Here is a 26,809-nt window from a genome sequence, read left to right as displayed (position 1 = left end):
GTACTCCAAATAAAACCAAATAAAAACCAGAAAATTTTGTTAATGGAATATGATAAAACTTATGAAAGTCATTTATGGAAAATTTGAAATAAGATGGAAAATATGAAAATAAGTTAAAAAATGCACGATAAAAATGACATAGGTAGTATAAGCAACACTTTTTTTTTTAATTGATCTTTTTTTTTTAAAGATTTATTTATTTACACAAGCACTGGGTACAGTCAAAAGCGAGGGAGGGTGAGAGAATTCACCAGAGCCAGAGAGGGGAGCAGAGCCCGCAGAAGGACCGAAGTACACTGCTGAGGGAAGCAGTGGGCGGCAGGAGAGGTCTGTGTGCCAAGTGGGACCCTCCTCAGGTGGCCGGGGAGCAGCTGGGGATAGAACCAGCACTGCAGAGGCTGCGGGCAGCTTTGCAACCCAGCGCTCAACCGCTGTGCCACCAGGGAGGCCCCAGCAACACTTTTTAAACCAAAACCAATAAATAGAGGTGGGGCATGAGCTAGGTGGTGAGAGACTGAGAACCATATAGCAAAGTATTAGTAATAGTTGCCCTCAGCTGAGAGACTAGAAAGTAACTATCTTCTATCCCCAATGTTTCCACATATTATAAGTTCTATAATACACCTAGTTTTTTGTTAAGGAACCCTCAGAATGTTGCAATGAAGGCCACAGTGTTCTCTTCTCTGATGCTGACACTGATGTCATTGGGGATGACATCACAGCCCACAGTGATACCCAAACCAACTCATTTAAATTCTATAGGATGCTGTGAGACAAGTTTCTCCCTGCTTCTATAGAGTAAGATAGGTAAGCATGATTTCTAAGCACATAGAAATTTCAGTTTGAAACTTGTACGTGTTCTCGTCCCTCTTCTGAAAGGGAACAAAGACTTGGTGACCTAGCTTAGAGCCTTAGACTGGAGTCATAGAACATTAGCCTCATTTGCTCTGCTGCTCATTAAAAAGAAAGACCACTACATTACCACGCCAAAGAGTCTCATGTCCCATGCAGGGGGTTCTGCCAAGAGCCCCCCACAACACCATTCAAATGCACCGGGCAAGTGGGGCTTGATTACAGTGATGACCACAGCTGAAACGACTGCCTGTGTGCAAAAGGGAGTGAGGCAAGGATGTAAACCAAGTTCCAACAAAAACATTAATAAAAAAAAGAGGGAGCCTTTAAAAAATAAAGTATGGCTAATGTTATCAATAGAGCTCTCTGCTGTTTTTGTGCTGCCCATGAGGAAGGCACTATGCTAAGCAGTTCACATATTTTTCACCATTCATTTTCCCTTTCAGCAGATAAGAAAATAATAATAATTAAAAACTTGTCAATATCCCCATTTTACATATGGAGTAGGGGTAATCGTAGAATAGAAAATGTAAGTTGCCTGAGGTCCTTACTTGAAAAGCAGCAGAAGGGGGATTTCCACCCAGCCTGACTTGCTCCAGAGCCTGGAGCCTTCACTTCCTTTCTCCTCATTCAGATCCACCATGCCCTTCCCTGCTGCTCCAAACAATAACTGCTTAATCAGGATACTTATGTGCAATCGTATCTAACTAATGTGAACAATTATCCCAATAATATCAAAGTGAAAGAGAGGTAATTTTAAGAACCCCTCTTGATACAACAGTTTATAAAACTAGAGAGTCACTAGAAGACTTAATTTCTGTTAGGTTCCATAGTCATTCAAGTTTTAATTTAAATAAAATTGCCAAACATACTGCCTTACAGTATTCACAGGAAAACAGAATTGTCTGGTGCCAAAATTGATGTTTCTTAGACTATGATTATGGGCATCCCTTTTCTGATTTATTAGTTTCACATTTTCCATTTTTATCAACAGGTTGTACACTGATCAAATGAGCTAGAAGCGGGAAAGTCATTCAGGTGTGTGACTGTGAACTGACTGGACCTTCAAGCCATCACATTCCATGTGGCATCCTCCGGCTTTCAGCTAGAGTAAGAGATGACTTCACCCCATTCTGCCATCCCCAGTTATCCTCACTTTCCACATTGGTATCTGTGGGTAAAAGGGATGAAAATAGATGAACACAATCAACTTTCAAATTGAAAAGAAAAACAACCCTTCAGACAGACATTGTGGATCAAACAAGAAAAAAAATCTTTTTTTTCAAATACATTCACTGTAAATCAAAATCAACAAAAAACTATGAACCAGAGACACTGTATGGGGGATGGGGGTGGGGAGGGGAGGGATTGGGGTCAAAATAAGGGGGTTGCAATTGTATGGGGAATATAAAAATAAAATTTATTTAAAAAAAATACATTCACTGTGCCTTGACTTTGGACCTTATTATATATATTATTCATATGAAAATGTATCTCAACTGAATCAGTCTACTCAGATTTCAGGGTATGGTCTTCCAGGGACCTTCTGACTAAGCCTATTCCCAGTTTACAACTGCTTACACTCTGAGCTGTGATTTCATTTAGTAGGATCTCAGTGACTCTACTCAGTCACATATGGAATTTTTTTTTACAATACTAACTTTATGATATTAAAACTTTTGATTTACTGAATGATCATAACATTTCAGTTATGTTCATGAAAAAGAAAGGATGCCATAGAGGCAAGGAGTGAAGAGGTAAGAATGTGGCACAATTGGAGCAAGGCCATATCTGCTTTCAACAACCATGTTGGGATTTCTTTATAAGCATATGGTCATTTGCACTAGCTGGGCATCAAATTAATATTAATAATGTGCCTACTAAGTGCAGGGTACCAAGTTTGGGCTGGGCATAGGAGACACTTGGATGTAACTCAGGGGTATTTTTTGTTACTCTTCAGGTTATGCTGCTGGACAGCCAAGTTGGGAATATTTGTGTTTTGGGAGGAATGCAGGCTTCAGGCACCTATCTGACCCGGGATTAAATCCTGGCCTGGTTCCTTTCCAAGTAGGTGGCCTTGGGAGGCATTTTGCTTTTCCAAGCTCCAGTTTCTTCATTGAGAGCCAACAGAAACAACATCTCAGGGCAAATGGACAGGTAAAATATGAGAACGATATAAAGTGTCTGGCACATGGTAGAATCAGTAAAACTCTATGGAAAGAAACTATTAGAGTGGAAGAAAGATGGAGCGTTTAGTCAACTCAGTCCCTTCATACTTGCTGAGACCAGTGTTATGAAATATGATAGATGCTAAAGAAAGCATTTTCAAAACCCAGCACTTCGGAAGTGCATGCATGCCTTTATTCCTCCAAAAGGTAGAGAAGGATCAAGTGTCTGAGCACCAAACGAAGACATCCTCCTGCGCTAAACACACTGAGTACTTCACCAGTAGAGAGTGTAGGAAAGAGCATGGAGTTTCATGACTGACTGACTGAAACTGTCACCACAGGAAGGCAGGCAATCTATTATTAGTGGAAAACCTAATTGCATACCATTTGAGAAAATGTTTGCCTTGCTGGCCACTCCAGAGGTCCAGGGGTCGCACTTGCTCTGGGCAGTTCCAAAGGCTGTCCAGGTGTGAATATGGTCATAATTCCAGGAAACCTTGGGTGCCTCTCAGTCCCCAGAAGCAAAAGACAACAGCATTGGCAGAATCTCTGGTGTGAGGCTGCAGATGGCCCCATGAAATCTCCATACTGACTGAAAACCTAACACTCTCCCACCCAAAATGCAAAAGGCCCATCCTAAATCTAACTGCTGGCTAGAAAAATAAAATTGGACAATTAAACTTCAGTAGGAAGTATGGATTTAGTGCTAGATCGTTTCGCTCATCATCCTGAGCAAGTCAACTACTTTCCAAATTTACTAACGGGCTTTAAGCCAAACCCCCACTTACTGCAGCATCTGCAAGAGGCAGACGAGGGCACAGAGTCAGGTTTTATGGCAATGCTAAGCAAGAGTGAAGTCGGACATCGAGTGATCGCTAAACCACAAGGGATTTAGTTCCTGGCATTGACTGCAAGCACTATGAGAGGCAAAGCTTGAGGTGAGAGGGGTCCAATAGAACTGATTTTATTCTTGATACATAGACTCCACATTTACTAACTTTGCTGTGACTGAGGGAGAGAAAGAGAGAATGTGCCTATTTACAGGGACTCTATCAAATTCCTAGTAGAAATCTCATGTCATCCCTAGAGATACTCTCTTACTGCTGAGACACGAGGAACAAATCCCTTAGACGAGCAAAATGTCTATTTTTAAAATACTTGGCTCAAATTTACTAGCATAATTTACTTCTCTTGTGCAAGAAGATGTTTTCTTTTTACTTTATACAGCCATGGGAAAAATCAGTTTGAGACTAATGAATTTTTAATATTTATATAGCAGTCAATCAGTGATAAACTTTCCTGCTTTGGATTTCATATTTAATCTTCTGGTATTATGACAGCAATCCCAGTGATTTGGGGAGAAGCACACAGCTGTTTAACTTAGGGTTTATTTTCTCTACTCTCTTTATAGTGTTGAGAGTGCCAGTGATGACGGTAATAGCATTATCTGATTTGATTTGAGTGGCAATCTTTTCAATTTAATAACTCTGATGTCAGCTTCCCTGTCATGTTGCCAAGTTTAATTCCCATTTCTACCACGATTAATACTCTAATGAAGACACCGTCTGATTTTAGTGCTGGTACACACTTGTAAAGCTTTGCTCTTCTTAGCTACAACTGGAGCATCTGCAATGAACCATGATAAATCAACCCCATCCAGAGTCCCTATCCATTATCAGACTAAAAGTCATTGAAATTTCCATTTTGCTCTAAAATTTTACTACTCTGTGGCATATTTAACAACTTAGTATCGAAGTGTTTTACTCTTTTTGGTGATCCTTCCTAAGCTACTTCACAAAAGCAAGCGCTCTGGTTTCCAAAGTAAGACCGACAGAGGACAGGAGACTTTCCCAAGATCAGAGGGATCCAATTTCACTTAAAAGTGAAAGCGTCAATGCCCAGTCAACTGTTCCACTACAGAAAAGAGCATTTCCAGGCACTGGCCTGTGGGAGGCTGGCCTAGGCCCGGCGAGGATGAGTTAATCAGGTTTAATTTATTAAAGGCCTTTTAACGCTTTGCACATTTTTCACCTACACATAGATCGGGGAATATCGAGAAACATTTTAATTCTAGAAAGTAATATTAGCTACTCCTCCTCCTGAGGTTTCTTTATTTCAAAGGTTAAAATCAGCGAAGGAAAATCAGTAGAGATGGAAAGTCTGAGTAATTAGAGTGCACAGCTGTGGTTACGAAGTCCAAACACAGCCTGCCTCTCGGCGCTTACGGCAACATCGGGAGGGGACACACAGCCTGAAAATATCTAGTTTAACCAAGGAGACAAAAGACACATAAAAACTGCCAGCTCTCTGTGCTAAGAATTCAAAGATGAAGGGTACCAGGAGGACCCGTCTGCATTTACATCTCTAACCTCAAGAACAGAGCCCCTGGGAGTTCCCACGTAACAACTACAAAATCCCACAAAAGACTCAAGGCTTTGCCATTTCACCAAGCCTCTGAACGTCATTTTGACTACTAAGACACCAACGAACCTCTGTCGGCACTCCAGACAAGACAATAAGGTATTTTTATTTTAGTGTGCTGTTAAATGTCACAGAGATGATTTTATCATAGGGACAGTTCAAAGTCCATCCTCTTTGGTTTTGCAGAAGCCACTCCAAGCCTGCCCTTCACCCCTCTGTTCCTGAAGCACCACAGCAACCTCCTTGCTGCTCTTCCTCCCTCGATCTGCTCTTACTCCAATTGCTCTACAGAGTACAGACCCACAGCCCAGGTCCTATGCACCCCCTTTGCCGATACTCACACATAGGAGCATGCATATAGCTACATCCCACTCTCAGTCCACATGGTCCGGGTGTCAATGGTTCTCTCTACCCGGCTCTCTTCCAGAAGAGGCACTGACCTGGTCTTCCTATGTGCACCCAAAACAATTCTAGGATGTTGCCTGACTTTCTGAGGATTTGGTACCAATTTATCTGCACAAGAAGAGTAGCTCTGTAGAGAGGAGTTGGCACAGAGATGGCAAGAAGGGAATCCACAGCAATGACTTTACTGGAGCTTCTGAGTCCAGTGGCCTAGAGTCAGAAGTATGTTTTGACTTCAGTGACATGAACCAATAGTCTCCTTTTTTAAAAGAAATAAATGTTTACTAAAGGAACGTTGGCTTGTAACATTATACAAGTTTCAGGTATACAGCACTAGAATTTGACAGCTGTTCCCCCTACCCCCCACCGCCCCGTCTCCCTCTCTCCCCCTTCCCCCACTGACCTATCCATGTACACTGCATCATGATCACCGCCAGAAGTATAGATTCTAGCCATTATCCTACAATTGGCCCCCTTTACCTTTTTTTTTAATCCACCTCCCTTTCCCCTTCCATTCTGGAACCCATGAATCTGTTCTCTGGGATCTGAGTTTGTTTTGCTTCCTTTTTATTTTTCAATAAATTATTCTTTGGGCCTCCCTGGTGGCGCAGGTGGTTGAGCCCAGCACTGTGAATCTGTCCGCTCTGGCTGGCGGCGGAGCTACCCACATGGCACAGCAGACCTCTCCTGTCTTGCCTGCTGCTCCCCTCAGCAGTGTATTTCGTCAGTCTGCCTGTTCTACTCCCCGCTCTGTCTCTGGTGAATCCTCTCACCCTCCCGCACATCTGGCCTGTACCCCGGTTCTTGTATGCATGAATAAAAAAATCTTAAAAAAAATTATTCTTTGAATTTTCAGTAAATTATTCTGTCTCCTGCAGTTGGAATGATCCTGGCTGATGTAATGTTTGGGTTTCTGTGAAACCCAAACCTGATCAATCTTCCCTTCCAATTTCCTCTCTCTTTCCCTTCAGAAATGCCAGTTTCTTTTTGTTTTGATCCTCCAGGTCTTGGCTTAGTGCTGCCTCAAAACATTTTGTCACCGCCCTTTCCAAATACAAGTCCCATGCATCCTTCAACATTGCGCTTTAAAAAAACGTATCTGAATGCTTCCTTCTACCTCCAATCAGCACTTATTCATATCCTGTGCTCCATTAGCCTACACCTGATGATAGATGAAAGAAGATATTGTTTCCTCCGTTAAATATATATTTCTAAGGAACCATGATATATAAAATGAGTATTCTCAAATTGTTAAAATTTGCCCCTTTTGTTAGATAAAAACTCTATACCTTGTTAAATATCGTCTGAAATTTTGACGCAAATTAAATATGGTGACCCAAACCAAAATCGATATTTGGTGTAACATTAAATATGCATTTTTAGACTCAACTTGAAGAAATTTGGATTGCCTTGCCAAGAGCACTGTTTCCCAAACTTGAGCTACCATGGGGATCACTTGGAAAGTTGAGGAAAACACAGACCGCTGGGTTGTATCCCCAGACCTTGTTTCTCCAGGTCTGAGGGAGAGTGTGATAATGAGGGAAGTGTACTGTGATGCGTTCCTGGGTGATGCTGAAACTCTGCTTTAAAGGCCACATTTTGGGGGCCACTGTCCTGGAGATCTGACCCTCTTCCTTCTAGCCTATCTTTGAGAAGAGCATAGTGTTCAAGAGTCAGGTGCAGAGCTCCATCTCTGACTCTCTATGACCATGAAAAGTTAGAATCTGAGGCACTTGAGTGCAAGGCTTTGAGTATGAACTGTGTAGCCACACAGAATAGATTACCTTCCAGACCTGCCCTGCTGCTGGGTGACCTTGTTGGCGCAAATTCCTCATTCTTGTGAAGCTTCTATTTCCTAATGTGTACATGAAGCAGCATTAGCATGTACGATATACTTCACAGACAAATGTTAAAAGGAAGTGCATCTCAATGAGGGGCACAGAGTAAGTGTTCAATAAATTCAAATTGTAGTTACTTGTGTTATTATGATTGCTCTATGCAACAGGAAGTTGATGGTCTTCAGAATCCCAGTCCAGGATTCTTTTAATTCAGCCACAATATCTCTTTTGTAAAAATACCTTTCATTATAATACCAGCTTCTTTCTAGTCTTATCCTTTTTCATATCTTATTCTACTATTCTGTTCTATACTTAGAATTTATATGGAAGTATAATATGTAAAATATAAATTGTATCTATCTTTAAAATTATCTTTCCTTGAACATCCCAGAATATTTTTCTTACATCCAAGAATGTATTTTTCCTTGAGCCTGATTCAGTTAAAATTCAATTGTTAGAAAATCTGTGTATAAAACAAATTGGACACTGAGCCTAAAATAGTGCCATTTCTTCTCATCCTGTCAAGTGAACAGTTTGCCTACAGAATATATTGGGACTTCCCATAGACTATCCATGGCATGCTCAAGTCCCTTACCACTATGAAGAATGGTTATTTGTGGCACATCACAAAACAAGAAGAGAGCAAGATTCACTATGTCCCACTCTCTTCCATTTACCCCAGATCAGTTCAGGCCAGAACCTTGCCCTCTGTGTGGGCTTGCACTTGCTGAAGAGGCATCAACCATGTGCTTAAAGGCCTGACAAGGTGCTGGCCGAGAGTGAGCCAGGCTAGGGAAAACATGATGCTAAGGAAAATCGGAGCCAAAAGTCAAGCAATTAACATTTTTTTTCATGCTTTACTATAATTAGCCAGATCAAAGGGGACCTGGGCACACAGATTTCACCAGGCCCATATGACTCTCTGAGAACAGTTAGCAAGCAGCCCTGCAGGCCTTCAGTGCCACTAACTGTTCACAGGCAGAACTTGTCTTCCTGTGAATCACTCCCTCATGAATCCTTTACTAGTTATACCCATTCTGAAGTGCTGTGCTTGAGAAAACTCACAGGACTTATCCAGTTCCCACTTCCTGAGTGTTTACTGTGCACTGGAGATGGCTCATGCACACATCAAAGCAATGCTGCCAGGTAGGTACTGTGTCTCCAGGTGAAGTCACTTGATGGATGCCTCAGGGCTAGGAAGTGGCAGAAACTGAACTCAGACCTTTCAAAGAGTCAGTGATTTGCAAATAATCCTGATCATTGCAGAATCCCCAGAGTGGCTTAAAATACTCACTGTAGTCTAGATCTGGATGGGGATGGGAAAAAGTGTCACTGGAATATTCAAGAGATTCTTATTTTCATTGAGGCTTGATAATCAGTTGCAAATTTTAAGAGACCATCTAGAGAACTTTTCATTTACTCCCAATGTACTGAAAACAGAAATTCCATTTTGTGCAAGGTTTACAGATTTTGTGCAAGATTAGTGACTATGCAAGATTTTACGGGACATGTCAGTCTCTTCCAGTCTTTTCTTTAGAGACCCAAAGTAATAAACTCATTCCCATTATAATGCATATGTGTGAGTCCTCTGCCTAGAATCCTGAGTGGTTCCCAATTTGATTCGGAATAAGTCTCAGAATTCTTATAATGGCTCACACATGTGGGCCACTCTTACCTCTTGATATCATCTTCTGTGATTAAATCCTATCCGGACTCACTATTCCAAAAACACACATCCCTTAACATACCTTCCTGCCCTGTTACTTGCAGTTTCCTTTGCCTATACCTGCCCCAGATACCCCCATGGCCAACTCCCTCACCTATAAGTCTCTTCTCAAATAGCAATAGTCCTGATTATCCTATTTCACATTGCAACCATCCATCTATTCCTGCAACTATAATCACTTTTGTCAATTTTTTTCTTTTACCATACATTAGGGTATATTATTTATTTATATATATATATACATATAAACATATATATGTGTTTATATATAAACACTAAGATATGTACATACTAACATACCATACCAAAAATACTATACAATTTATTATCATGCTTATAATTTATTAGTTATCTTCTCCTGCTACAGAGTAAGTGCCTAGAGGTCAGGGCACTTTGTCTGATACTTCCCAAGCATCTAAAACAGTACCTGGTAGGTAGTAGGTGATCAATAAGTATTTTTCAAGTTTATGAATATAATTAAAACAAAGTTTCATATAATACTTTGTCAATATACTCTGATAGTATCCATCTAAATCAATTTTTAATTGATTATTTTAATGTTGGCTACATCTCATTACTTAATCACCCAACAGTTTGAAAAATAGTGACATAACTGAAATTCTTTCCCCTGTTTGCCAGTAAGTTTCTGGGTGCCCATTAGGTCACCAAACCAATTTCTCATACTTTTGAACAGTCCAACAAAAGCTTTCTGGCAAGGTCCTTGAAGAAGCTAAGAGCTATACATGACAAGAAGCCATGCACAGAAAAGAAAGATGATAAAATTAGAGGTTTGAGTATACAATTCCTTTAGCAAAATTATGTTAATTTAGCTTTTGAGGGTACATAACAAAGCTGTAATGAAAACATGAGTACAGTGAGCAATGCATCAGTGACTCATCAGGAGGAACAAGAACATGTTTCAAATCATATTAACTTAGTTACAGGAGAGAATGTTTCAACGCATATAATCACCATGTTTTGTGAATTTTCTTTTCACAAGTGTTAAATGAAAAGAACTGATTTTATTTCAGATGAAGAAGTTTGGATGAACAAGCTTAGTAGATCAAATATTATTCCTAATGACCAAATATTTGTAGTTAGATCTTTTGATTTCTTAAATTTTCTTCAATCTTAGTTTGGTTCATGTTTCAGAATTCATTGTAAGCATTTTCCTACTGTATCAGTTTACTAGAGCTGCCATAACAAAGGACTGGGTTACTTAAACAAAAGAAAATCATTTGTTCACAGTCCTGGAAGCGCGAAGTGTGAGCTCAAGGTGTCAGCAGGTTTGGTTTCTTCAGGCCTCTCCACCGATAGATGGCTGTCTCCTTCCTGGGTGTTCACATGGTCTTCCCTCTGCAGGTGCCTGTGTCCTAATCTCCTCCTCTTTAAAGGACACTGATCAGGGCATCCCTGGTGGCCGAGGGGTTAAATCTCAGTGCTATCACCACAGTAGCCTGAGTTCAATCCCCAGCCAGGGCGCTAACCCACATATGGTGCAGCAGACCTCTCCTGTCTCACCCACTGCTCCCCTCAGCAGTGTATTTCAGTAGATCTATCTGTTCTGTTCCCCACTCTGTCTCTGGTGAATCCTCGCAACTCTGGCCTGTACCCCAATTCTTTTATGCAAAAATAAATAACCTTTTTTAAAAAATTGTTTAAAAAGGGCACTGGTCATCTTAGAATAAGGTTCACTGTAATGAGCCTTTTAATTTACCCCTTCAAGGACCCTATCTCCAATGCTGGTCACAAGCTGAGGTTCTGGGGGTTAAGGCTTTGACATAAGAATGTGGTGGGGAGGACACAATTCAATCCACAATGACCACATTCCTAATTCTAATATTTAAAATAGACTCAGGAATAAGTCTATCATTTTATCTCTCTAACCTGTGTCATATTTCTGACTGTATGCTAAGAGAAAAATACACAATTTCATATTAGATACGTGTGCCCTGCCTAAATCAACAGAAATAAACTGGTTAATATAAATTGATTCAAATTAATTTAAATCAATTAAGATTTCTAGTTGTTCTTACCAACTATGAGAATAAAAGAACTTACATATTCCTGAAAGTTCAGGTTTCTCCTTAGGCATTTCATTTTATATTGGTTTACACAAACATGCCTTTTACTCCTAAAAATTATTCTCTGGGAGCTGGTATAAAAAGAGGAAGGACCTTCTATGGGAACTCAATCTGAGGAGGTTGGGGGAAGCAAATATTGTCTAAAAAATGTAAAAAAGGATAAATATTAAAATAAAAAAATAAAATAAAATAAAAATATTTTTAAAAAAAGAAAGACGAGGGCCTCCTCTGATGGCGCAGCGGTTGAGCGCTGGGTTGCGAAGCTGCCCGTAGCCTCTGCAGTGCCGGTTCGATCCCCAGCCACCAGCGAGGGTCCCACATGGTGCAACAGACCTCTCCTGCCACGCCCACTACTCCCCTCAGCAGTGTACTTTGTCAGTCTGCCTGTTCTGTTCCCCGCTCTGGCTCTGGTGAATCCTCTCACCCTCCTGTGCTTCTGACTGTACCCAGTGCTTGTATAAATAAATAAATAAATCTTTAAAAAAAAAAAAAAGAAAGACGAAGGACCGTCCACCCAGAGAGGCTCAGTCATGCAATCCAGGAGGAAATATGAGGTTAAGTTCATGGTTTAAATTCACCATGCATAGATGCTATCAACACTGAAACATCCTAGGAATCACTGCTATTTTCACTATGTGTATGGAATTGTGCAAGAACCCAGGGGAGATGTAGTGAGAAACTACTAAAGAAAATAAGGTTTTTTTACTTGGTGTATGAAATATTTAGTGGAAATATGAGCACTGTCCCAAAAACTTGAGGACCCTCAGGTAGACTTATTCAATTTAATTCTCAGAGGCTCCAGGATACAGAGTTTGATCAATTGGTTCAAATTCTGAGATAGCCAAAATGTTGATTTTGGCCAATAGAATTACCTACTAACATTGTGGTAGAAAGCTCTCCCTCACCAAGTATATTCAAACAAAGACTAAAGGGTCCTGGAGGGATTTATGTGTCAGGTAGCCCACATCTGACTCCCTTGTTTCCTTTAAAAGTCTGAGACTCTACATTCAGTTCACTCTCTCTACAGGTTTCCAGTGCTAGAGGAAATGGCAATATTTACTTTCATGCAGACTCCAATATTTTGTCTATAATATAGTTAATATTCCCATCTATGCAATGAGACATCATCTCACAATCACAGAGGAATTAGCCACTACTTCTTAGTTCTCACCGGTCATTGTAAGGGCCCTGTGACACATCTTTCCCTCTATCCTCTCCCAACAGACTGAGATCAAGGTGACATTCAAAGCTGATGACCTTGTCATGCAGGTGACTCAGAAAGAACCATCTCTCTTTACAGACAAAATCACCCTGAGTGGAATTACTTCAGGAAACAATTAAAATAGCATAGCTTCATGCTATACCATAATCTTGCACATGATCTTCCTTAAAAAAATACAACTTTCTGGGGAACAAGATGATGGTTTCCAATAGTGAGCACTGGCTTCATAGACTTATTATACTTATTCTGTGACCAACAGTGCAGATAATCATAATGACGGGGGTAGGAGGGAAGAGGCTACCATAAAATAGCCATGATAGAGTACCTGTTGTTACTGCTGTTAATACCTGTGCCAGGTTTTTAACTAGGGTGAGGATCCTAATGTTCAATGAATACAATGACCCACTAAGAAAGCAAGCCAGGGGTGAGAGAACAGCAGCAGGGGCACCAAATGGAAGAGGATAAACATCTGTCAAAGTTAAATTCCACCTAATGTCATGCTCGGTTGAGCCCTAGGAAGATTACCTAATTTTCTACCCAGCCAGGCTAGGATGATGATCCACAGTGCGAAACATTTCACACTCATAATTTTTATTGTATTGTATCGTATGTTATCGTATCGTATCAATTTTTTTGCTTGTCACCTCTAAATTAATAAGGATCACCACTGTTCAGTAGCTTAATCAACAGAGCTCTATCATTCTGCCAGCTACTTAAGAAGGAGGAAGTCTATGGAAGAAAGTCAGGGTGGGGAGGGCTGGTAGGTGGCAGAAAAGGAAGGAGGTGGGATAGGGATTGAGAGACAGAGGGAGTAAGGTGTGGAAAATAATGTGAGATCTCACATATAATTTAAAGCTGAGGCAGCCATGTAATTATAAAGCTGGCTTTTCTTTCACTTGACAGTCTAAGAAAAGGAGGTGAAGAGAAGCTTTTAAATGAAACATGACATTCCCTTATTAAAGTCTGATTTAGATTTTAAATGCCTTACTGCTTTGCATCTACTTCCACACTCTGGGTTATCCAAGGAGTTGATGCTTAATGGTAAGAGAAACTGCAATTTGGGGGGAAAGTATATGCATATTTTTAAAGAAACAACTTCTTCATAGATTTTTTTTTATGTTTAAAAATGTTGATGTGTATTCCAAGCAGTAGCTGGCCACATTTTGATATGCATAAATGTACTCTAGCTTACAGGGAAAATGCATGCTATGCCTTTTGTTTAAAAATACCATGATGCATAATGTGTGCAATGCATTAAGGATTTATTGCTGGTTTCTGCTTCAATTCCTCTCTACTGGGGGCAACCCACAGAAACTGCACGTCCTTACAGGCAGTGCTCTGTGGCCCACATTAAATCGGAGAATTGCATGCTGGGGCTTGTAGACCCCAAACAGGAGGTAGTGTAGTATTATTTTGTGTGCAATGAGGTTTTATTTTCTATCTCACAGCAAAGGATGAACACCCCTGCCTTTCTCTTTTCGAAGCCACTTTCACATTTTCCCCAACCCAAAGAACTCCAGATATTTTACCCAAAGTGAGTAGAAAATACTCCAAGTTGCTACAGGTTACGTTTGCTACAGGTTTCGTCAACCTCACTCTATTAGAAAGAAAACTGAGGTCCACAGAATAGAATTTCCCAAAGGTACCTGGCAAGGTGATCCAAGATCTGAATTCAGGCTTCTCACTTTAAATCCAGGCCTTTTTTCTCTTCCCTTCCTGTCTCCCTCCTTTTGTCCCTTTTTCTTTCTTTTTTCCACTTTATTCCCTCCTTTTCTTTTCCATATCTTCATTTCATTCCCTTTTCCTTTCACTTTTTCTTTTAAACAGTTTTACTGAGGTATCATTGACCTACATAAACTGAACTTAATGTACAATTATATACAACTTTATTGTGCATATAACAGTGAAAACATCACCATAATGAAGATAATAAACATCCATTGTCCCAGCAGATTTCCTTATGGTTCTTTGGAATCCCCCCCATTCCATTCTCTATCATCCAGACAACTACTAATCTGCTTTCTCTGACTGGAGATTAGCTTGAATTTTTTTTTTTGTGGGACCCTCGCCGGCGGCTGGGGAATGAGCTGGTGCTGCAGAGGCTGTGGGCAGCCTTGCAGCCCAGCGCTCAACTGCTGTGCCACCAGGGGAGGCCCTAGCTTGAATTTTTGAGAATTTTATATAAATGGAACCACACAGTATGTACTTTTACTTTTGCCTAATTTCTTTCATTCACCATAATTATTTTAAAATTCATCATGTTCTCACATGATGAATCCTGCTCATTCCTTTTTATTGCTAAATAATATTCCAGTGTATGGATATACCACATTAACCCATTCACCTACTGATAAACATTTGGAATGTTTCCAGTTTGGAAGTATTACAAATGCAGCAGCTATGAACATTCCCAAACAAGTCTTTGCATGAATACATATTCATTTCTCCTTGGTAAACACCCCAGAGTAGAAAGACTGGCCAATATGGCCTATATATATGTTTGACTTTCTAAAGAAGCTGCCAAGTTGTTCTCCAAGCTGGTTGTATCATTTTACATTGCCACGAGCAGTGTGTGAAAGTTCCAGGTCATCCACATCCTTAACGCTTCAGGATGGTTAGTCTTCTAAATTCATCATTCTAACAGGTATTGAATGATACCTCATTGTGCATCTGTCCAGTGACAAATAAAACTGAACCTCTTTCCATGTGCTCACTTGCCATCTATACACCTTCTCTGCTCATTTTTCCCATTTTAAATGTCATTATTTGTTTTCTTATATCTGAGCCTAGAGTGTTTTTTAATGCATATTTTGGATAAAAGTCCTCTATTAGCTATGTCATTTGTGATTTTTATTTTCCAGAGTACAGTGTGCTTACCATCACACCATGGAACCTCTCCCTTTCCAAAGAACAGATGTTCTTAATTTTGAAAAAAATCATACTTTTTTATTATTTTTCTTTTATGGATCATACTTTTGAAGCTGTATTATGAAACTTTAGCCTGAAGCAAGGTCACAAATATTTCTTCCTATGTTTTCTCCTACAGCATTTTATAGTTTCAGTTTTCACATTTAGGAATACAGTATGTTTGGGGTTAAATGTGAATATGGTGTGAGGTATGGGCCGAAATTCTTTTTTGCATATGTATATTTTCTTATTTCACTAGTTAATATTTAATTACTTAAAACATTTTTTATGTGTGACTATTTTAAGCTTCCTTTTTGAGCTATTTTAAATTATCTTTGTTTTTTTAAAGATTTATTTATACATGTATACAAGAGCTGGGGTGCAGGCCAGAGATGTGGCGGTGGCTGGGAGGACTCATGAGAGACAGAGTGGGGAGCACAACAGGACGTACTGAAATACACTGCTAAGGGCAGACAGGAGAGGTCTGCTGGGCCATGTGGGTCACCTCCCTGGCCGGGGATAGAACTCATGCTGCAGTGGCTGTGGACTGCTTCATAGTGCTGTGTCTTAACCCCGTGAGCCACAAGGGAGGCCCCTAATTATCTTTATTAAAGTAACACTGCAGTCTATGTAAATGTCAAGGGTTCATCTTTGAGAATAAACATGTGTGTACATTACATTAAATTCACATGGAAAGTTCAAATCTATCCTTCACCAAACCACTGTCCCCTTTTCTATTCAAATATTATCAAAATATTTCCTTTAGGAATACTATGGTGGTTAATTGAGAAGGGATTTGAAAATAAAGATGGTAAACAGCATAAACTAGACAATACTAAAGTAACAGCTGACTTGTTATAAGAAGCAGAATAGGCTTTAAGAGAAACACTATTTTCAAAAAAACACTGACAAAAGGATAAATCCCACTCTATAGTCCATCAGTTGGTGGTTACTGATACTCTGCAGATGGTAACAATGAAGGATAACAGTAAATATGTATTGCTCTGAATTCCTATACAATGGAGGCGTCTCACTGGAGATTTAAAAAATAAGATAACATTGCTCATTAAAGCAGAGTTCAGTCTGTCAAATTATATATTCTGAACAATAATGGTTTACAAGTAACAGTTCTCAAGTTTGCTTTATCTTTGATCCCCCATTTATAAAACCCTTTTTTATAACACTGAAGAGCTACTTTTGTCCCTGTGAAAAGTGGGGTAGGGTGCTGCTTTGTCCCATTCCAGGGACAGGTCACCAGAAACTGAAAATTCAGAACCTACTGTTTCTCCTGCTACAGCAGGGTTTTACTTTTAGCATTGGTAGGTGGGAATGGTAGGTGCCTGGGAAACTGTATTTTTGACTAGGTCTGAAATCACTGATCTGTAACAAATTCTTTGCCAAACTTTATATTAAACAAGAGATCATCATGCATCTTTCTGGAAGAAGAAAAAAGAATGCAGAGGAAGATAAGAGTCATAGGAAATGGTTGATAGTAAATATTCTTTATAGAAATGGATAACTTTGCTTCCTGGGAGAAAAAGTTAAATAAAACAAAACAAATTTTGAAAAGAAAGACTGAAATACACAATTTAAACTTGAAAATAATTTTCTAGAACTGGTATCCTTGATTCTTATTTTAAAATATTATTTTAAAATATCAGAAGTATTTTAAATATACAGACAGTCATGAATTAGTATAATGAACAGATCTGTATCCTTTTCCCAATTTGTCAATCCTTAATATTTTATCAATTTTATTTCCTAAAATGTAGCATTACAATACAGTCATTCTTTTATTTAAAAGTTACCAATAAGAGTGAACTGAAAGGCATGAAAAATATACTTAACATACTTCCTCCCTCCCACAGGCATTAATGATCAATCATGGCACTCTGTTCCAAACCTCTGTCAAATGACAAAAACTGGTTAAAGCTTTTTCCTCCCTGGTTGCCTGAAGATTCATCACCATCATGGTGGAGACAGTGATCACCCAGACCAGGAAGTTCACGACCAATTGACTGCTTCAGCGGAAACAAATGGTCATTAGCGTCCCTTACCCTGGGAAGGGAACAGTACCAGAGACAGAAATTTGGGGAAAACTAGCTAAAATGTACAAGACTATCCTTGATGGTCATCTTCATATTTGGATATAGAATTCATTTTGGAGGTGACAAGTCCACTGACTTTGGCATGATTTATAATTCCTTGGATGATGCAAAGAAAAATGAACCTAAATGAATGTTTGCAAGACATGGCCTGTGCGAGAAGAAAATGACCTCAAGAAAGCAGCGAAAGGAATGCAAGAACAGAATGAAAGAAGTCAAGGGGGTTGCAACAGCCAATGTTGGTGCTGCAAAAAGAAATAAAATTTCTACAGTGACTTTATGTAGATTTTTCATGAGAGGATTAATAAAATATTTATATGTCCAAAAAATAAACTGGTTCAAAAACCAAAAGAAAATGTAATCACCATCCCTGACAAATGCATAAGAAAACTAAACAAAGGGTTGAGCCTAAAGATGGGGAAGTAAACACTCTACAACAAATATCTTGACTTTACAAACATTTACAAAAATTGTGCTTTATGGAAAATGAATAACTTCAAGCCATATTATTTGCTTCTTGTGAAAAACCTAAAGTGTTAAAGAAAGGGGAAAGGTTAGAAAGACAATAAAAAATAAAATTTTCTCTGAATTTTAATAATATTTTGAAACCAATCACCGATTTGAAGTCTAGTTTTCTCTGGGTCAAGAGTTACACTGAAAATTTATTTGCTTTCTATTTTTCTGGTGTGTCATTGTAAGATTTTACCTGCTATTAGGTATCTGCTTTATGGAACAAAAGCAGGTGCAAGTTGTCCTTGAGAAATGATGCTTGATATAACAGTGACATGGGGTCTCTCCTGCACCCCTGAATATGATGCCATTAACCCACTACTTCCCAGTGTGTTCTGGAGCACCTGCAGTTCTCAGAAAGTTTCCTCTCTCTGACAAGTGGTTCCCACAACTCTCCCGAGACCACCTGTAACACATCCTAGTTTCTGATTCCATGAGTGAGTGAACTGCTTCTTTATTTGAAGCCTTTATAAAAATGAAGATCATAATCAAGTTTAGAATATTTACCTATGATTTCAACAATTTCCCCATTCTTAACTTGCTCCTTTATGCTTCGTGCTTTATCTTCATGTCTTCCCTTATTTCAGTCTAATTCTACAGCTTTGTTTAGGTGGCATCTGTTTACTTCACCAAACATCAAGTAATACCTTTCATTCCTTCCTTTCATCATTTGTAAAACATATAAGTAGTAAAATATAATTTCTCTGTCATAAGCTACAAGGCACCAATTCTGTTTCTTAGATTTACTTAATTTTTTTAAATTGTATTTATGGAATTGTTTTGAAAATTTTTCAAATCTTCAGACTGCTCTTCAATTCTAAAAATAGGATAAGGGCCTCCCTGGTGGCACAAGGGGTTAAGTCTCAGCACTATGAAGCTATCCATAGCCTCTGCAGTGCAAGTTCAATCCCCAGCCAGGGAGCTAACCCACATGGCACAATAGACCTCTCCTGACTCGCCCACTGCTCCCCTCAACAGGGTATTTTCAGTAGCTTTGCCTGTTCTGCTCCCCACTCTGTCTCTGGTGAATCCTCTCACCCCCTCTCCCCGCACTTCTGGCCTACACCCCAGCTCTTGTATGCATAAATAAATAAAATAATCTTTAAAAACAGGATAGTTTGACCTTACCTGGGGTGTTTAGAAGATAAGAATCCAGGCCGGCCCTTTCGCTGCCAGTTTTGTTCCAAGGCCCATCCCTTCCCCTGGGAGGGATTGACTGATAGTATAGAGAGGGTGGAAAGACCCACCCAGTCATGTGCTACATTGTTTTGCTTTTTGTTTCTCTGCTATTAGTCATTAGAGAGGCATTATTTATCAGATTCATGACCAAAATGTTCTAAGTGTTGCGAAAGAAGAAACACCCTTACTGTGACCCCCATTTCTGTTCCATTAGAAACTCAAAAGGCATAGGGCCTCCCCCGGTGGCGCAGCGGTTGAGCACTGGGCTGCGAAGCTGCCCGCAGCCTCTGCAGCACCGGTTTAACCCCTGGCCACCGGCGAGGGTGGCGAGGGTGGCGAGGGTGGCGAGGGTGGTGAGGGTCCCACATGGCATGGCAGACCTCTCCTGCCACGCCTGCTGCTCCCCTCAGCAGTGTACTTCGTCAGTCTGCCTGTTCTGTTCCCCGCTCTGGCTCTGGTGAATTCTCTCACCCTCCCGTGCTTCTGACTGTACCCAGTGCTTGTATAAATAAATAATAAATAAATATTTTTTTAAAAAAAAGAATAATCCTTTAAAAAAAAACTCAAAGGGCATTTTTTAGAATAATAGTGATAAGCTTAAATATTTACTAACTGGGAATATTGACTGTGAGAATATTTGTCCTAGGTTAGGTTTAATCATTTTAGATAAAATAATAATAATAATAATAATAATAATAACCTACAGTTGGAAATAAAGGGAAGGGCTCTTCCCAGGGCACCCATGCAATTCTGATCTAAAGCTATTACCTTAACAATCAAGGTTCTCCAGGCCCCCATATCTTATACTCCTAAGTTTGTATCATCTTCTCCACTCAACTTTGTTTCCAAGTTATATTTAAATTCTCTATCTTCCAGTGGCCTTTATTTGAATCTGTCAAAATATACTTTAAAAATCTTAAAAGCTAAAACTCCACAAATATAGAAAGTTATGAAAGTGAAAAATAAGTATATCTGTTCTGTGAGATACTTAGAAAGCTAGTTTATGTGAAAATAAGAAAAGTAAACTACTTTCTTTGGTGGCCTATTATGTACCAGACACTATAAAACAACTTTTACATGATAATATATTACATGATAATATATTCATTCTTCATAAAGCAGGTGTTGTTTCCACCTTACAGACAGGAAATTGAAGCATGAGAATAAATTACATTGTCCAAGGTCATACATCTTTTAAGTCAAGATCTAAAACCCAGACAGTTATGAACCTGGCCTATAATATATATATATATATATATATATATATATATAGTATATGAGATATATATATATCTCCATTAGTTCATATAGCGTTTTTATCCAACTATACTCAGGAAGTATTTATTGAGTATGTGTTATGTAACTCCCTACTATATTAGTATCTTGTGAAATAAATAATATATGAAATTTAGTTCCATATGAATATATTCCATTTTTTCCAAGTAAGAGCAAAGAAATCATAACAAAATCTGGCAGTGACGGGGAAGCAGAGAGAGAAATACAATCAATGTTTTAGAAAAGAAAGATCTTGATGGACTGATAGAGACGTGGGAAACCTCACAGAAAAGGGCTGATTAAAATAAGTCTTTGTTGTTGTTGTTGTTTTAAGATTTTAATTATTTTGGCATAGAAGAACTGGGGTTTAGGCCAGAGGTGCAGGGGGTGAGAGGATTCACCAGAGACACAGTGGGGAGTAGAACAGTTGGATTTACTGAAATACACTGTTGAGAGAAGCAATGGGTGAGAAAGGAGAGGTCTGCTGCTGTGGGTTAGCTCCCTGGCTGGGAATCAAACTCAAGGCACCTTTGCAGTGGGCCTTTGCTGTGGTAGTGCTGAGACTTAACCCCTAGGCCATCAGGGAGGCCCTAATTAAAGTAAGTTTTAAGGGAGCTTCAGATTTTATCTATACTCACCTTGCCCTGGCACCCTCTGTCAATGACTAGTCAGTGTTAGGAGAGAGTCCTCCAACAGCAACTGCAGCTCAGTGATATCATTACTAAGATGAGGACGGACCTTCAAGCCCAAAGACTAAGCAACACAAGTCAAGCTTGCCTAGCTTAGGAGTATCAAACCTGGACATTAGACTGTCCCCTGTCCAATTTTATGTTTCCTTATGTGCTATATTGCTATAATATTCTTCAAAAATATTAAGTCCCAAGTATGTTTCAGAGACCATGATAGATGCTTGGAAAATAATAGAGACATGTTAGGTGTGACTCTGCTTTGCAGAGTCTGTCTGAGTACAGATCGTGATGTTCACTCCATCTCACAACACAGCTAGTAATAAAGTCAAAGAATAAAGTTATAGAACATTTGCTTTTCATTCCTGAGATTTGAGTGATAGTTATCTGTGATTATTATTACAACATACAGTCTACACTCACACAAAATTTTTCTGTTAGCTTACTCATCAGTTCCATGACTATTAACTATGCTAGAGGAAGGTGAGAAAAAATTGTTTAGATTAGTGATTATCAAACTTTTTTGTGCATTAGTCAACTGAATGGCTCCTTCCAGCACAAACTGCTAGACCATACCACAGAGTTTATGCCATAGCAGGTCATGGATGAGATCCAAAGATAAGTATTTTTAACAAGTTTCCAAGTGACGTTGATGCTGGTGACCTTGATGCTGATGTGAGAACCACACTTTCAGATCCACTAATTCAGTTCAATATCAGAATGATCAACCCATGAGAACAGAATGGATGTGTTCATAACACCCCTGGTGGTGGTGAGTATTCTGATTTTATACATGAGAAAATGGAGGTAAATGAAAATACCAATGACTTGTCCAGGAACAGTCATCTAACTACTGATAATAATGGATGTAAGAAAATAAGGGATTTCTCCAAAGTGTTACAGAGAATGGTACTTAGATCCATATGGAATACTCTTGGAATGCACCCCTTTCCATCTCTGAGAATCAGTCAAAAAGACCAATGAGGGCTTCCCTGGTGGTGCAAAGGGTTAAGACACAACCTGTGAAGCTTTCAGCAGCCACTGCAGCACAAGTTCGATCCCCACTTAGGGAGATACCCACATGGCGTGGCAGACCTCTCCTGACTCACCCGCTGTTCCCCTCAGCAGTGAATTTCAGTTAATCCTCCTGTTCTGTTTCCCAGTCTATCTCTGGTGACTCCTCTCACCTCCCCCCCAACACACACACACACACACACACACACACACACACAGCTTTGGCCTGTACTCCAGTTCTTGTATGCATAAATAAATAAATCTTAAAAAAAAAAAGAAAGACTGATGAGACCATCCTGAGCCCATCTTTCCAACCTAAAACTTACAACTCTAATTAAACAATTAATCTTTGCAATCCCCACTCTCAGTGGTTACACTCCTCTTGATGAGAAGTTGAGTGATTAGTGGAGAATGTTTGGGGGAGTTAGGAGACAGGTCTAGTTTTAAGCTTTGATTTTCTAATGTGGTCAAACTAAAGTTACTGTTTCACTTTCCTGACCTGTTAACTGAATGATTGTAGTGGTGACTTCTCAAGTTCCACTTCTCAAGCTTCAGCATTTTCCTGCTTGCCTTGTTATGAGTAGACTAAAATATGGACTAAAGGCAGGGGTGGAGTCACAAGCAAAATAGTTGTAAGGGCAAGGGACTCTCTTAAAAAAAAAAAAAAACAGCACAAAAGCCTCACCCTCTCTCTGTACTTGGGGCTCAGCAGCACATGACTGGGAGAATGTTCTCTTGAAGTCCAATCGGTCCAGACGCTCACTGTTTACACTGGGAAAGAAAAAGTGATCTAGCTGCCACCCTGGTTCCCTGCACCACCTTTGTACCTGCTTTGAAAAGCAGGTTGTAGTTTTGCTCCAGCTACAGATGGGGCCACAGTCTTCTAAGCAGGGACACCCTGCTACATGTGAAAACAAAATTTACCAAAGAAATGAGAGCTATAAAACCCACCTGAATAGCTCATTATGATAACCAATGATGGGAGCAAGAGAAATGCAACGCCTTCAGTCAACTCAGCTGAGCAGCAAGGCCTGGAGCAGGGAAATGGAAACCAAATATAAATGTGTTTCTAGACTTACAGAAAAAAAGAATTTAATATCCCCAAAGCTGAAGATGCTAGCCCAAGACACAAGTGACTGATGTAAAAGTTTTAATGCCGGCTACCACAAAACAAAAAGAAAAATAGTGACATGTTAAAACATAGAAATTTCTATGCCCATATAGTGCTACATATTAGAAACAGCTCAAGGATGTGTGAGATGTGAATTTTCTGGGCATTTTCAGCAAGAGATCAGTCCCAGGCAATCCTTGTAGGACCACCTGAGCTGCTGCTGTTGAACTTCATTTATCTGATCCTCATGAGACCAAATTCCCTTTAAATGAAGTGGTCACACCCCTAACACCTCTGACCACTTCATCTGGCAAAAAAATCTTAGTCCATTTTACACTTTATAGTTTTTCTGTCAAAATACTCTTCCTATCTATTAGTTCCACTTACAAAGCCATCCAACCCAGGGATGAGCCCTGCGCTTTCAAGAAGTAAAGCACCTTAAAACTCCTGCAGCAACTTTGCCCATTTTTCCATCAAGGATCAAGGGATTTTCAGGAAGCAACATAAGGCTTAAAGCACACGAAGCTATAAATCAGCATCAGGAAACAAGTTCATGCATTTTACAGCATGGGATCCAAACACATGCTGTGTCAAATTGGTCTTCAGTCACTTGAATTGACATAAAATGTGCCCAGGTTGACACTTTATTTTTACCATTTGGCCTTACTGCAAGATAAAGGTTGTCACCTTGTCCTTCCTGGGAATTCCTTTTGGCTTAACAGCTTCCTAAATGCTTGCCTTTGTTTGATAATCATTTTAAGGCCTTGCTTTAAATTATCATTCTCCCTTTCTAATTTATCTCTGCCCTACAGCAAAGCTGCAGAGCTATCTGTGCTGAGGTGGGTGATTAACTGGCTCACTGATTACCCCTATATTAACATCAACACTGTCTTCCTAGCCATAGACACGTGAGTGATGATGAGGGCAGGAAGGGAGAGTCACAAATTGAAGGAAATGCTTAAATAAAAAGTATAATTAACTGCGAGAGGACACCAAATCATAAAAAAAACATTTGTTTTCACAAGAAAAATTTGTCACAAGAATTCAGTTTCAAAAGAGAAAAGGCTGTAACTTGAGTATAGTTTGAGATGAACTCATACCTCAAGAGTTATATATAATTACAGTATACCCTTCTCTCTACTCATGCTACTCAATTAAGATGCTTACATTGAAATTCAACCAAGGGATTTTTCAAAGTGCTTTGCATTCTAGCATATCCTAGAAAAAGCTCACGACTGTGGAGGCTAATTGCTGGCTCCTATTGTTTAATCCTTCTGGAATAGTCTCCTAGCCGAATTCCTGCAAGCTTCACATTTAGTATCTGGGCAGACAAAGCCCTTCAGCAGCAGCAACAAAAATCTAACAGCTATGCCACACTTCCAGCAGCCTCTAGGAAATGAATGCAAAACATTTCTATCCTGGCAAAGGCTTTGTGCCCCTGAAATGAAGTAATTTATTTGCAGGCCATTCTGCTTTCTGCTATGCCAACTTCAAATACCAGACAGCATATGACTTATCATTCCACCCCACACAGGCAACCTAGTAGTGAGCTGGAGAGCCCACAGCTTGATTTTGTTGGCATGAGGTAACAAATCTCTGGGGTTCCACATCTAACATGCAGGAGATTATCATAATTGATCTCTATATGTTTCTCATTTTCAGATAAAAGATAACTCATGAACACACAGACTTCCCATAAAGTCCCTCTGGTGTTAAGGGCCCTTAAACACAGCCAGTTCATAAGGAGAGCAATAAGGCTGACTTGGATGTTAATGAACAGGCTGAATATATAATGCAGGAATCAATGGGGATTACAAGAAAACTCATCTGAGCTAAGACATTGACAGGCTAGGTGACCTTGGCCAAGACACTTGACCTCTGTAAGCCTCAATTAGTTGAACATAAAATTGAATATAACAAAAACCTTGATGAAAATTAGACAATGAAATTAATTTATGCTGATGAGATTTCCAGACTCAATTTACAATCCCAAAGACAATAGTCAAAATACAAAGCAAACATCAAAAGTGCCAGCCCAGGAGAGAGCTGCATCACTTCAGCTGTCCAACATAGTACACTAGTACACTAAGTCTCTTAAATCAGACTGCAGAGCATCCTATTAATGTACAGCACACTACATGATAGTAATTTAAATCTTTCATAATGAAAATATAGTGTGCAATGTACTTTTAAGGAAAGAAGGGGACTAAAATTAATATATGTGTGTGTGTGTGTGTGTGTGTGTGTGTGTGTGTGTGTGTATATATATATATTTATATGATCCCTCTCTGTGATCTAAAAATAATACCTTTCCCTAGAAATTGCTTTAAAGAAACCCCACCACAGGGTTAAAAGGAAAGGCTTGGCAAGTTTTCTAAGGGTTCCAAAGAAAAATACTGTAAACTGTAGGGGGGTAATGAGAACTTTTACACTTCTAAATGACATAATTAGTTCCCAAGTTCCCAAGACTCTTTAAAAATGCAATTTGCTGATTGGAAAGGAAAAAAATAATAAAATACAAAGAGGATAAATGATGATACCACTTGTTACGTCAGTGAACAGTCAAGGTACAGAGGGAACCACCCTATTTGATCATGTTCCTAGCATTTGAGATTTTCAAGAGGACCAAATGTAAAAAAAAAATTAAAAATGCCCTTTTGCTCTGATTTTACAAACAGATACAGGATCCTGGGCTCCCTTCAAAATCTGGAAAAAAACTCCAGCAATGCGGGCATCACCCTTTATCACTACCATCTATACTGATAAGGACTGTAAATACATGTCTCCAGTTCAGACACATTCCAGACCAAGTTTATGTACAACTTTCTGCAACTTCTTGAAAATCCCTAAAAGTTGTCTCCAATCTCCCCACACCTAGCACCACTAAATATCCTGTCTGTCAGGGACAGTTCTAGTTGATGCCTGCTGTCTTGGAGTAATTACTAATAGTGCTGTCTTTCATGCTCACAATGGTCTGGATTGAAAGATAAGTGATGTGGGCCTGTATCTACATCCCCACTTACTCCAACCCACCTACCCCAGATTTAGGTAGCCCTGTGTCTTCATCGCTAGCTCAAACTGCTGAAATAATCTAACTGGGTTTCACCCTCCATGGCATTCTCTTTTTTGTCTACTTCATCCAGCATACCATTCATATTGGAACTTCCTATATTGGAACTTCCCTATTAATATTAACCATTCAAAAATTAAAAGTTAGTCTTCTGAAGAGCCAATATTTCAGGTTCCAAATATCTTTTCTGGCAAAAGACAAAAGATCTGCGACAATCTAGCTACTGTTCCCAGTAGTTA

The 26,809-nt window shown here is 39.4% G+C and overlaps 1 protein-coding gene and 1 pseudogene across 2 annotated transcripts in view; one reads left to right on the top strand and one right to left on the bottom strand.

The window, feature by feature from the left end:
* Positions 1 to 26,809, bottom strand: part of LHFPL6 (LHFPL tetraspan subfamily member 6) — a gene marked incomplete at its 3' end in the record, with an annotated part of 219,716 nt that overhangs the window by 125,372 nt on the left and 67,535 nt on the right. The gene's annotated exons all lie outside the window — the stretch shown is intronic.
* On the top strand, positions 17,591 to 24,900 carry LOC311172502 (small ribosomal subunit protein eS24-like; annotated as a pseudogene). The gene is made up of 2 exons: positions 17,591 to 17,996; positions 24,784 to 24,900. The product of its transcript is annotated as a small ribosomal subunit protein eS24-like (transcript).

The sequence above is a fragment of the Talpa europaea genome, assembly GCF_964194135.1.
Source record: "Talpa europaea genome assembly, chromosome: 6".
NCBI classification, from domain to species: Eukaryota; Metazoa; Chordata; class Mammalia; order Eulipotyphla; family Talpidae; genus Talpa; species Talpa europaea.
This window is presented reverse-complemented; position numbering and strand designations above follow the sequence as displayed.